The following is a 13,801-nucleotide window of genomic DNA, read 5'->3' as shown; positions in this document are numbered from 1 at the left end:
TTCATGCCACCCCCCCCCATCTCTAGTAGACTAAAAAATGCAAGTCTTTTATAGTAACAAAACTCCATTTATCCTACAACTTCACCTGTTAGAAAACCTGGACATCTTCATTCTTGTTTCCCCACATCTTCCAGGAACCATTGGTGGAATACTTTGAAGTATTTGTGTTCACCCTGCAGATATTTACAAAGAGGCCACAATGTAAATATCTCAGAATAAAATGCTGCTACCATAATATATTTTACTGGCATAAAATCCTCCTTTAAAAACGGTTTGTGTGTGTGCTTTGGTCAAAACCTACCTATTAGAATTAAAAATTTTTATTCATTTGACAATTATATCAGAATAGCTGTCATTCTTTACTTAAGTCACTCCAATCATAATTGGCTAACAGTTTATTTTTTCAGAATGACTGAGGAACAACAAAGTCTCAGTATCACCAAAGTACTGCTTGTTGTCTAGTACCCATGCTTCACTGTAGCTCACATCTGGTTCAGAGATTGGCGACCCACGAACTTAATTTTGTGTTACATTAGTCACTGTTGGAAACTCACAACTGATTGGTTTTCAAACCAAAATTTCTGGTAACTAATACTCCAGTGTTCTCTGCAGGGCAACTCTGTCACCAGTATCAAGTGGAAGTGAATCATTGTTTATTTTGTGAGTCATTGATCAAAGTTAAGGAAGGTGAAGACTGCAGGAGAGGGTTCATCCAAGACAAGTTGAGGCTTATTACAGTTCTCATCAATGTGTGATTTTTTTCAGGGACCAGACCACTACTGCTGTTGGTACCCTGATCCACTGTCAATTCCACCAGCAATGCTGATTCCATAATGCCAGCTCTTATTTTCAGAACATCCTGTTCCTACATTTGCCCTCTCCTTTTACTGCCCTGCTGCTCAGAATCCCTTGTGCACTGGCTCTCTGGAGGAACCAATGGATGCATCAATTGTATTGAAGGTTGAAATGCTTTGATGTTTGTTGTGCCCAAAATATGTAAAGAACTTATAAAACTCAGCACTGAAAAAGCAAATAATCCAGTTTTAAAAATGGGCAGAAGACGTGAATAGACGTTTTTCCAAAGAAGGCATCCAGATGGCCAACAGACACATAAAAAGATGCTCAAGATCACTTATCATCAGGGAGATACAAATCAAAACTACATAGCAAACTGAATCCAACAATACATTTAAAAATCATTCACCACAATCAAGTGGGATTTATTCCTGGAATGCAAAGGTGGTTCAATATTTGCAAAGCCATCAATGTGATATATCACATCAACAAAAGAAAGGGTGAAAAACATACGATCATCTCAACAAATGCAGAAAAAGCATTTGGCAAACTGAAACATCTAGTCACGATAAAAACACTCAACAAACAGGTTTAGCAGGGAACATAACCTCAACATAATAAAAGCCATATATTAAAAAAAAAAAAGCCCACAGTTAACAACATACTGAATGGTGAAAAACTGAGAGCTTTTCCTCTCAGGTCAGGAATAAAATAAGACGTCCACTCTCACCACTTTTATTCAACATAGTACTGGAACAAAATTTTCAATTAATACTAGTCTATGGATAGTGTTTATTTAGAGTTAGAATGACTCTTGTCTTTCCTAAGCCACATGTCAAAATACGGAACACAGGGCTCAAAGGTAAAATAGGAATTTATAGGTAAGAGACATGTTACAAAAAATATATACTATGGACTGAATGTGTCTGTCCAAAATTCGTATGTTAAAATCTAATCCCATTGTGATAGTATTTGGAGGAGCTGCCTTTGAGAGGTGATTAGTCATGAAAGTCGAGCCCCCATATTAGTACTCTTATAGAAGAGGCACTGGAGAGCTCCCTTACCCTTCTACCAGGTGAGGACACAGCAAGAAGATAGCTGGCAGTGAACCAGAAGGCAGGCTCTCACCAGATACCGAATCTGCTGGTGTCTTGATCTTGGATTTCCCAGACACTAGAACTAAGAGATATAAAATTCTGTTATTTATAAGCTACTCAGTCTGTGGTATTTTATTATAGCAGCCCAAACAGCCTAAGACAGCCCATCCAGCAAAAATAAGACTTTAAATATTTTAGATTTGAACTACAAATCTAATATTTTATTTTGAAATGTTTCCAACTTACAAAAAAATTGTAAGAACAGTGCAAAGAATTTCTGTATACCTTTTATATATGTTCCCCAACTGACAAATTTTCAAAACATTTGCTTTGTCATTCTTTGTCTCTCATTGACTGTAGAGAGCGTATAGTATATCCATATTAATCTCCTGATTTTGATAATTGGACTACAGTTATGTGAGACAATGCCTTTCTTTTAGGAAAGAGTAAATATTTCATTGAATTCCCTAAAACTCTTTCCTTTTAGGGAAGAATCAATACTTTGTTGTATTTTCTAAAACATGGGCATTTTTTATTTATTTATTTATTATTTTTTGTTTTGTTTTGTTTTAATTTTTTTTTACATGGGCATTTTCTCACATGGCCACAGTCTTGTCAAAATCAGAAGACTAAGATTGCTATAATACTTTAATTTACAGGACATATTCAAAGCTTGTCAGTTGTCTCAAATGCTCTTTATAGGACAAATAACAAAAAGGACAAATAATAAAGTCAAAAATATTTTTATGTCATCCGACTTAGTACTCAGTACAGATACATGTATGTGTTTCATTGTGAGGCTTCTTTAATCTAGAACAGAAAACTTATCTTTCATGAAGGTATTTTTTAGGTGTGTAGTCTTTTACAGGTACTGAAATAAACAATTTCCATTCAATGATGAAGATTTATTAAAACACTTCCAAGATTTGATGAGACTTAGCACATCAGATAGTATGAATATTTTCTTATTATACAGGCATTTAGGAACTGAAGATATTCTTAGCATAACACATTTTCAATTTGGCTCTGAACTTTTAAAAAGTAAATGTTGCTCTCTGCCAATGTTCTTTAAATCTGTCCTTCTATTTGTTTTATGTAGTTCAGAATCAGAAATACTTTAAACCAGCATACAATAAGCTCCAAAAATAGACTCCATTGGGCGAGAATTGCAGAGGATGGAGTAAACATGTATCAAGGTCTCAGCTCCCAAGAACCATGCAAATGATTTGGGCAAATCAAAGCACAGAAATACGATGAATGTCAGATAACTTGGGATGCATCATTCATGAACAAAGATTAGATTGTCTCCCACTGACCATGAGTTCCATTTGGAAATGGAACATTACCAAAGAGAATTAGGATAGTCATGGAAGTATTCATGGAGAAAGTTGGATTTAATTAGGCCCTTGAAGGAAGGAGAGATCAAGAAGTACAGAGAAGCAGAACCAGAACCCTCAGCTGACAGAAGGTCCAGCAAGAAGCAGCAAGAGTACTCTTACAGGAAGATTCAAGCAGTTTGTTATTCCCAGGGCCTGGCAACAAGAAAACCTTTTTCTTGAAATTCAAAATCTTGTCACAGGGCTGAATTTCAGAGCAGGAAATGCCCACAGGGCTTAGTGGCACTGGGGTTCTGAGCCAGGGGGGTTACACATTAGAACTTACCTAAAAAGGTAACACTGCTTTTCAGGAACTGCCCAAAGCCTATTGATTATAACTAGGCTCCATACGCAGAAGTCAACAAATGATAGTGTTGGCCCAATAGAATTCACCAATAATGGAGAGAGTCAAAGATACTTAAAGTTCTCTAATCTCCAATGAGAAACAGAAATTAACAGGTTAGGCTTTTATTCCCAACCTTGCCATCAAAGTCTGCATTTTAAAGGTTTTCTTACCATATTTTCTATGATGAGTTGAGGGAAGAGATGGTCTTTTGTTTTCCTAAGTATTCCCAGGACTTACTAGATATTTACCAAAATTTTGTTCAATTGCTGATGCCAGAATAAATAAGTAGTCTTTCTTGGTAAATAAAACTAGAACTGTAGAACAACCTCCTCAACTCCTCCTTTTTTTAAAGTAGAAAGTTGCTCCTGGTGGGGAGGGTTTATCTGTATGAGTAGCCCCCATTTTGTCCTTTCAGGGTTCACCCTCCTGTTGAGGTCTTACTTGTATCACTGCTGCCATCACCCCAACTTTGGCCAGACATGATAGGAAACATGTTCTTTGTTTCTCTTTATCAAAATTCATAGAATACAAACTTTTCCAGGAAACCAGCACTAACCATTAAAAAAGAACAAAAAGAAATGTTTTAAGAATGCATAAATGTCATTAACACACACTGATATTCTATATACAGGTATGTGATATTCTGATATCTCCACACATCAAGCATCTGAACAATTTCAGGCACTTTTTGCCTTTTTCTGTTTGCTACTCTGCCTGTTTCTTTGTGGTTCAGCCTACCTTATTTCTGCTTATAACGGAGTCCTTTGTGAATCAGTCTGATACAAGGCTACAATTACCTTTCCAGGATAGGTCTGAATTACTGACACATGATGGTGATCAATCCAGGATTGATCCCACCCTCCAAGTCCCTATTACTCTCCTAACGTATTAGATATGGACAATATGGGAGCCCAAACCTACATGTAAGAATGAGCACTAGCTTTGAGTCATTTCTCTGGGATTCTCAGCCATATTACCTTCCCAGGCATTGCCTCACTATTGAAATAGCCTTATAATTCTGTTCCAAAATGACTATCATTTATTGAGTGCTTTGTGTGTGCCCAGGACCGGACCCTTCAGAGTCATTGTTTTATTTCATTCACACCACTAACATAATCATTATTATCTGTGTTTTAAAGGTGAAAGCCTATAATTGAAAGAGGTTGCATATCTGTGAACAACAAAGCTGGAATTCGAGGGCAGCCAGGCTGATTTCAGAGCCTGCGTCATACTGCACAGAATGACCTCATTTATTCCAAGATTTTAACACATTTAATAACATTTAACAATGATTAGTTTCATTTTTCACATATGTATTTACTATAATCCTTTTCTCTCCTTGCAAGTGGGTTTGGGTTGACTAAAGAAAGACATAAAATGCAAGAATCCTTTCAGTATACCTACTTATGTTCTAATATCCTTATGTTATTGACAAAGAAATTGGAACAAAATCAGTTCAGTGACCTACCCAAGATCACAAAATTAATTAATGCCTCTATGGCAATGAGTACTCAAGGCTGTTGGCTCCTGGTTTAATATTCTTTTTACTATATCACATTGCCTCCCTATATTCTTTTTTAAAAAAATCAATATAATTCGAACTAAAAGAATTTGCTGATGATTGGATATGTTGAGATAACAGCTCTTGTAAGCCAATAGTAATAATCAGAACATTCTGGGTAGTTTAAATTGATGTAATTGTATATCATTTTCTCTCAATTACAGGAATTAGGCAAGAAAAAGATGTACAGTATATAGTTTAATATGCCAATAAAGCATGATGTATTAACAGAACCTTCACTTAAGTTCTCATATGAAAAGCCAATTGCTATTTTTCTTGTTTTATCTTCAGAAGTTTCAAGGACTTGATTTCTTTAAAGCATATTTGCAAGGTTGAAAATAAAGATTACAGTTAACATCCTAAATGCTGGCACCAACAACCACAACAAAACCCCAGCATTTTGCCTGGGGACACTAGAAGTGAAAAGATATTAAATATTACAGTTAGTCAAAGAAGGACTGTACTCCTGGGAAAGCAGTGAGTTCGATGTTCCTGCAGAAAATATTATCAGAGAGAGAATATTCCAACATGGATTGTAAGAATAGACTAGGTGATACCTAAAGTTTTTTGCCTTCTAAAATTCTGTGATTCTGGATAGACTATCTTCTTGTCTAAGGTTATCTATGTATTTGGACAAGGCATGAATTGCTCAGAATAATGAATAAAGCAACTCAAATTTACATCCTTAGGAAATGTGAGTTTGAGCATGCTGATTTTATGGAACACTATCCAGGCATTAGGAGCTGTGCTTTGGCAGGATATTTAATGATATGAGACATGGAGGAAAAAATACGCTGATCTAAGTAACTTTGGGAAACAGTGTTTTGACTGGAAACTGAAAAACTAAAGGCTAAGGGAGCGAGACATAAACAGCTGTATTATAGTTGGTAAAGTTATTTCTCATGAGGATATGAGTAGCAGTTCTGAGCCTGCCTTACATATATATATATCCTGGTATTGATCAATAAATAAATGAATGGTGGGTGGTAAGAAGCCAGATTTCCCACTGTGGAAAGGGAAGATACAGATAACCAGGGAAGTGGGGCTGGCTACAATGAACAATGTGGTACTACATTAGAGTCAGAAACAACATCAACTCATGTTTAGCCTACTATAGAGGCAAATGAATACTTAAATAATTTCCATATCACATATATAGGTTAGAATACAGACATGTATTTCATAGTGTTGTGTACTGAGAAGGCTTAGACAGAATGACAGTGTGGTAATGCGTACCCAAATCTTGGTTTCTTCAATGAAAGGACCCAGGGCACCTGGAACAAATAACTGATTCTAGGTCTGGGGCAGAGGATAGGTAAAATGATCCTGGGATATGTTGTTATACCAGAAAGTAAAGAAGTATTCAGAAACCAACTGATGGCAGCATGTCACTCAACGGTCAACTTGAAAGAGCTCCCAGTGGTCAAAGTTAGAACAACTTGATCAACAACAAAATAAATGAAATAGTACTTGATTATAATTCACAGTATCACATAAATATCCATCAGGGCACATTGATTAAGTAAATGACTGAATAAATAGACAAGAAGAGAGAAAGCTCCTGTGTAGAATTCTAAGTAATTTACATAGATACCCTTCCCTTCAGGATGATGAAGCTCAATCCCTTAAATCCTCATTCTTGGGGGGGGGGCAGGAATATGGGCTAATTTTGTGACTTGCTTCCAAAGAATAGGAAGTAATACAATAGTATGGAAAAAGGCAAAAAAAAAGTAACCCTGTAGTAGAGAAATCTTGCAAACGTCATCCCAGCTGTGTGTTCAAGCTTAACACCATCAGTGATAAGTCATGTGGATAGTGTATAGATTAAGACCCCATACATCTCTAAAATGCTATCATTATATAACTATTTTATATCTACTTGGGTTCAATTTATGAGCTGCTATATTCTCCCTACATTGGAAAGAGAGAAGAGAAAGCCATCTATTCGAATCAGTTTCTTTCTCCCAAATTGTTCCGTAAACTTCAGTTACTTATATAGGAGGAGATTTTGTTGTTGCTTGCTTCCAGATAGGCCTCAAAGCTACAGCAACTCATTCTTTTTATGGCCAGTGTTCTAGCCTTATAATAACATTCTAACTATGGATTTCCTGTCTTATACTGATACCCATTCTTATCTCAGTGTAGTGGTATCTCAAATATTTTTATATATAGTTATATAACATATTTGTATGTTACATATGTATTATGTACATTCAAAGACACACACACATATAGCAGACATGCAAAAAAGTTGGAACATACTGTGATCTGTAACTGATCATTTCTTCCTTAACCTACTTTTAGCTACTAGGATTTGGAGGTGTGGGAGACCATCACCAAATTTTAAATGAGGCCTCTGAGGCGTTGAGTCTAAATGGTCAATTTTGGAGGAGTTAATCTTTTTAAGTTAAGACTGTCTGTTTTGGGTTCATGTTTGGTTTCTCAGATCTTCATCCGGCACGCATCCTCTTGACTTTCTTGATAATCATGGAAGAGAGGAAACTCTATCTTTGCTGATTTTCACGTGGAGTTGTTGGTTCAGCCTTATTGGGGGAGAACGATGCCGGAGGTGCAATTAATCCTGTCTGACCTTTTAAGTCCTATTTTGATTATGAGTTTCATTTGCCTTTCCCCCTTCCTCTGCTCAAGCCTCAACAGGCCTTTTTCTTGATTCCAGCCCTGTGCTGTCCTCTCCAGGAGGTATCTGGATCTGGTTTAATCTCTTGAATCTAGCCACAATCCTCTACAAATGCCCTAAAGCTGTGATATTCTTTTGTAGAAAGAACTGCCATCTCCCTTGCAATAGAGGCAGAGAAGCCATGATGTGCTTGAATGACTTCATATTTATCTGGCCATTTCTACATGTTACCACTGTCCTCTTGAATTGATTGTCTGCTTCATCTTGCCAGTTGGCTGGGTCCTTTCAGATGAGAACTTCCTGAGATGTGATCCCATCACTCTAGCTGTCAGCACAACTCCCCCAAATCTTACTTTGTACTATTTTAAATCTTGGTGTTCATTCATCTTTTTTTGGTGAATGTTCCCTCCCGCATCCCCTAACCCTTAAACCTTTCCTTCTTACTCAAGGAAAACTTCATCATTATTCCATGTTTACCTGCTTCTGCCTTGACTTTCTTGTACACACACACATGCACAGTCAATAGCACGTAAGCCCCCCCACATATACTCACACATGCATGCACATACAAACATATTGAATGATTCATAATTCTTGGTTCATGACACTTTCATTATTGATCCATGTAAGACCACTTTTATCTATACCTCTCTGCCAGTCTTACACTATAGATTTCAGTCATTGTCAATCTGCCTGAGAATCCACAAAAGTACAAATATTTTAAATTCTTTTATTTTGTTCCATCTACCTTAGATCTGCATATTCATTGACATCCCTTCTCTACCGCCTTCATCTATACCAAGTCCAGTACAAAGGGAGCCAGGAATGAATAACGATTATTTTAACTATATATTGTTTAACAAAGCCTTAATCTGAAAGGAAATTACCTTTGGCAAAATTTCAAGTGTTTGAGGGCATGGGAAGTAGGACTTGGAAGTGACTGGGGGCTTCATTTTTGTCTATGAAACTCTACCAAATAATCGTGATTCCCCAGTTCTTTTTTCTGTGAAGCTAGTTTTGCCTCTAAATATTCTTTTAGTAACCAAACCATGCCAGAGGCAATGCAATTTGCTATGATAAATCAATGACTGCAGCTGTCATTGTAGGGCAAATGGAGAATTTCAAAAAATCACTTTAGCTTTGTTCTCCCCAGGCCCACTTCATTTCTGTCTTTCTCAGCCCTCCTCTTATCACATCTCCCAAAGCTGTCTTCTGGAAGCTTGAAGCAGAGCAGCCACCTATCCTAGCAAGCTAACAATTTCTCCTATGTTCATCAGAATGGGAATGCTGAGCTCGGTGCTCCCAGATATGCATGATTTATTCATATTTTTAACTTTGTAAGGTAGAATCACTACATGCTGTCTTTTGTCAGTATAGGATTTTCAGTGTCTTTTTGTGGAGTGGTAACTTTGGGGTAGGGAAGGGAACAAAGACTATATGTCAAAGAAAATACTCTATGTTTCATCAAAATGAGAAAGAACACACCACTTTTAGGTTTCCCCTCACACTTCAAAAATATAGCTGGCTGGGATTCTTTTGTAATATACCATGAAGTAACTTAGTACTTAATGAAATGAAATTTGAGTATCACCGAGAGGAAATAAATGACAGACCAAAAACCTGCCATGAAATTGCATTAATATGTACTTGGCATACATTTGAATTACCCTAGTTGCATTGCAAAAATAGTGCAGTGATAGAGTTGCTGGAATTAAAAGAACAAAGTGTTGCCAAGGTTGAAACTATCAAAGACAATTTAATGTGGTTTTTCTATTCCCTGTGAATAAATGTGCTGATTTTTTTCCCTTTTGTCATAAGATGCTAAGATGATATTGATATGGATATATCATATCATGTCATATCATATCATATCATCTTTAGATCCTAATTTTGCATCTACATTATATGCACACTTCATTAATTGTTTCCGTTAAAGCAATTTTAGTGTGTGTGTGTGTATATATATATACCTTCTTTGCTGACTTTACCACAGTATAATTTTTCTATGCAAAATATCTTAGTGCTAACCACAGGTCTTTGAGGTTAATGGATTGGACACTGAGTATCATTGCTTGCTGTAAATCTGTCCTAGCTGTAGAAGACTCCACTTAAGCTATCTTTATCAGCATTATAGGAATGTTCTTCAATAAAATTGTACCCACAGTGAGTTAAAGTTACGAGACTGGTTTGAGGGAAAGAGGAAGGGTACTAACATCTCTGAGACTCTCTACTAAAATTGCTGCTTTAAATATATTATCACACCTAACTTTTATTAAACCCAATGAGCTATTATATACAGAAAGAAACCCAGGTTTTCCTGACTAATGTTGTAAAAACAGTTTTAAACACCCATACACCCATACATATGTCTGTTTTACCTCATCATACTGTTTAAAGATTCTACATTTACCTAGCACTCCAAATGCTTATTGAAAGAATTTGAAAAAAATACAAAAAAACCCCAATGTGGCCTCCTGCACACAGGAGGTTTTTAGTACACAAAGGTTTTTATCCTTTGGGGGAACTACCCCAATTACCTAAAGTTATATATTGATCTCTCTCTATATATATCGCTCTATGTATATATTTATTTATTATATATTATAATGATTATATAATCATATACATATATTGATAGAGCAATATTTATGTGTATTATTTATAATATATGATAAGTATATAAATATAATACAAATATCATATACATGTTGTTAGGAGCTGACTATATTCTCCCAAACTTCATATATTGAATTTCTGAACCCCTAGTACCTCAGAATGTGAATGAATTTGGACATAGGGTCATTAATGAGGTAATTAAATTAAATTGAGGTTATTAGTGTGGGACATAATCCAATATGACTGATATCCTAATTAGAAGAAGAAATTAAGACACAGACACATACAGAGGGAAAGCCATGTGAAGACCCAGAGAGAAGACAAAGGAGGGAGGCCTTAGAAGAAATCAACTCTGCCAACACCTTGACCTTGGACTTTTAGCTTCCAGATTTAAGAGAAAATAATTTTTTTGTTTTTTAAACCACCCACTCTATGGTATTTTGTTATGGCAGCTCTAGGAAATGAATATACTTATATAATATAAATATAACAAAAATCATTGCAACTAATCTCAATCGCCAATTAATGTTTTTTTTTTTTTAATAATAAAGAGTTATCTTTGACATTATTCTTAGTAATACTCTTTTTGGATAGGTCTTCATGTCTCCTCAGGCAAGAGTAACAAAAGCAAAAATATACACATGGGACTATACCAAACTAAAAAGCTTTTACACAATGAAAAAAACCATCAACAAAATGAAAAGGCAACCTACTGAATGAGAGAAAATTCTTGCAAATGATATATCCAATAAGGGATTGGTATTTAAATTATATAAAGAACTCATACAATTCAATTAAAAAAAAAACAATTAAGAAATGGGCATAGGACCTGAATAGATATTTTTCCAAAGAAGACATACAGATAGATGGCCAACAGTTACATGAAGATAGTCAACATCATTAGTTATCAGGGAAATGCAAATCAGAACCACAATAAGATGCCACCTCACACCCGCCAGAATGGCTTTTATTAAAAAGATGAGAAATAATAAATGTGATTAGGAGAAGAGGGAACACTTGTGCACTGTTGGTGGGTATGTAACTTGGTGCAGCCATTATGGAAAATACTATGGGGGTTCCTCAAAATATTAAAAATAGAAGTAACATATGATCCAACAATTTCACTTCTGGGACTTTATCCAAAGAATACAAAAACAGTAATTTGAAAAGATGTATGTACCCCTATTATCAATGAAGCATTATTTACAATAATCAAGGTTATGGAAGCAACCTAAGTGTCTATTAATAGATGAATGGATAAAGATAATGTGGGTGTGTGTGTAATGGAATATTACTCAGCCATAAAAAAGAATGAAATCTTGCCATTTGCAATGACATGGTTGGATCTTGGGGTGAAATAAGTGAAGTGAAGTGAAATAAGTCAGAGAAAGACAAATGCCATGTCATTTCACTTATATGTAGAATCTAGAAAAAAAACACAAATGAGCAAACAAAACAGAAACAGGTTCATAATACAGAGAACAGCTGGGTGGTTGCTAGAGGTCAGGGGAGTGGAGGGATGGGCAAAATAGATAAAGGGGATTAAGAAGTACAAACTTCTAGTTATAAAATAAATAAGTATTGGGGATGAAATGCATAGCATAAGGGATATATTCAATAATATTGTAATAGCTTTTTATGGTGACAGATGGTAACTAGACCTATTATGATGATCATTTCACAATGTATAAAAGTATCAAATCACTATGTTGTATACCTGAAACTAATATAATATTATATGTCAATTATAATTCAATAAAAAGAAAAATAATAATAGTTAAATAATACAAAAACAATCTGATACCGTGGATTTTACAAAGGCAATTTCTAGGACCTGCTGCCTTTGGTTCTTTACATGTTATACCCAATCTCCCACATATTCAATATTTGCATTACAGAGTCACAGCAGTAGTTGATTTGAAGAAACATGACCCTGGGGCATTTTATTATTTGCAGTCATGAAAGAAAGATTCAATCATGTTTAGTCTTTTGCACTTACATGAAAACAAGAACTGTATTATTAGATTTTAGAAATATTTGCAAGTCGGAACAAAATGGGCTTTCTTTTTCTTTTCTTTTTTTTTAAATATTTTATTTATTTATTTATTCATTCATTCATTCACGAGAGGCACAGAGAGAGAGAGAGGCAAAGACACAGGTAGAAGCAGGCTCCATGCAGGGAGCCTGACATGGGACTTGATCCCGGGTCTCTAGGGTCACACCCTGGGTCAAAGATGGGCTAAACTGCTGGGCCACCAGGGCTGCCCCAAAATGGGTTTTCAAGTTAGCTAGAAATTCAGTTTACTCAAACAGCTTTTTCTGTCTAATCATATGTTAAGGTGGAGCATACTTTATTGAAAACAAATATCATACTTACTTCTGTATTTGGACAATAAGACTAATTTAGCTACTCTGCATTTCCAAGGTGCTTTATAATCTATAGAGGATCTTTTCCAGCCCTATCTCCTCTTCTGTGAAACCTTCCAGAGCTCTGCCAGTAGTTACAGCATCATTTGATCTCACGTCACTCAGCTCTCCTGCTGTAGCTTTTAGTGCACCATAATGTAGTTTGTTTACTTACATGTTGATTTTCTCAAAGGCGAGTAAGCCTGTTCAGGTTTTCATTCCCAAGGCCCAGCAGCTCCTGGCAGACAGCAGGTGTCCAGTACATGTTTGTGTACTTCTTATGCTATGTCTTCCCACAATACTGACTATTTTTAAGCTGAAGAACCCGATTGACAAGTAGGACTAGGTAGAGATATAAAACCCAGAAGTTGGTATGAGGGAGGAGGTGATATGGCGGTGTCAGAAGCTGGAGCAACTTAGCTGTTGGCATGTTGTTTTCATCGAGGTGGAAAGCCATGAACAGTTTTAAGCAGATACATGATATGATTTCATTTACATTTTTTAAAGATTGCTCTGGCTGCTAAAGGAAGCATGGAGACCAATTAGGAGGACATTGGAGGCTCCCTTGAGAGAAAGGTTTGTGGCTTGGACTATGGAGAAAACAGATGAAATGAAAAGATGTAGATTGATTCTACATATATATTAGGAGGAAAACTCAGAATTTGCTGATGTTTTGGACATGATGGGATTATTGACTAATTGGACAAATGACTATTTATTACCTGTTATGTGCTAGTCACTGCTTTAGAAACTGGACATATATGAGGAAAAGTAGGTGAAGTGCCTCCCATCAGGACCTGCAGTTACATTCTGATGAGGTTCTACAGATGAAGACAAAGAAAAGTGAACAAAGCAAACAAATAAAAAGTCCATGATTATTTTTACTGTAAAGAACATAAAGCACCACGATGACCCAAAGAGGACAGTTTAAATTGTGTGGCCAGGGAAATTCCCATGCATACTTAA

At 35.9% G+C, this 13,801-nt stretch overlaps 1 protein-coding gene and 1 long non-coding RNA gene across 6 annotated transcripts in view; one reads left to right on the top strand and one right to left on the bottom strand.

Annotated features, from left to right (window-relative positions):
- TMEM117 (transmembrane protein 117) overlaps nucleotides 1-13,801 on the top strand; it is a 496,200-nt gene that overhangs the window by 345,023 nt on the left and 137,376 nt on the right. The window lies entirely within an intron of this gene.
- On the bottom strand, nucleotides 17-13,124 carry LOC144296963 (uncharacterized). The gene is made up of 3 exons (XR_013363926.1): nucleotides 13,011-13,124; nucleotides 1,860-1,974; nucleotides 17-173 (listed from the first exon to the last, which is right to left on the bottom strand). It is a non-coding gene; the product is annotated as an uncharacterized LOC144296963 (long non-coding RNA).

This window comes from Canis aureus, chromosome 25 (genome assembly GCF_053574225.1).
Source record: "Canis aureus isolate CA01 chromosome 25, VMU_Caureus_v.1.0, whole genome shotgun sequence".
Lineage (NCBI taxonomy): Eukaryota > Metazoa > Chordata > Mammalia > Carnivora > Canidae > Canis > Canis aureus.
Note: the sequence above shows the minus strand (reverse complement) of the source record. Positions and strands in the feature narration are given on the sequence as shown.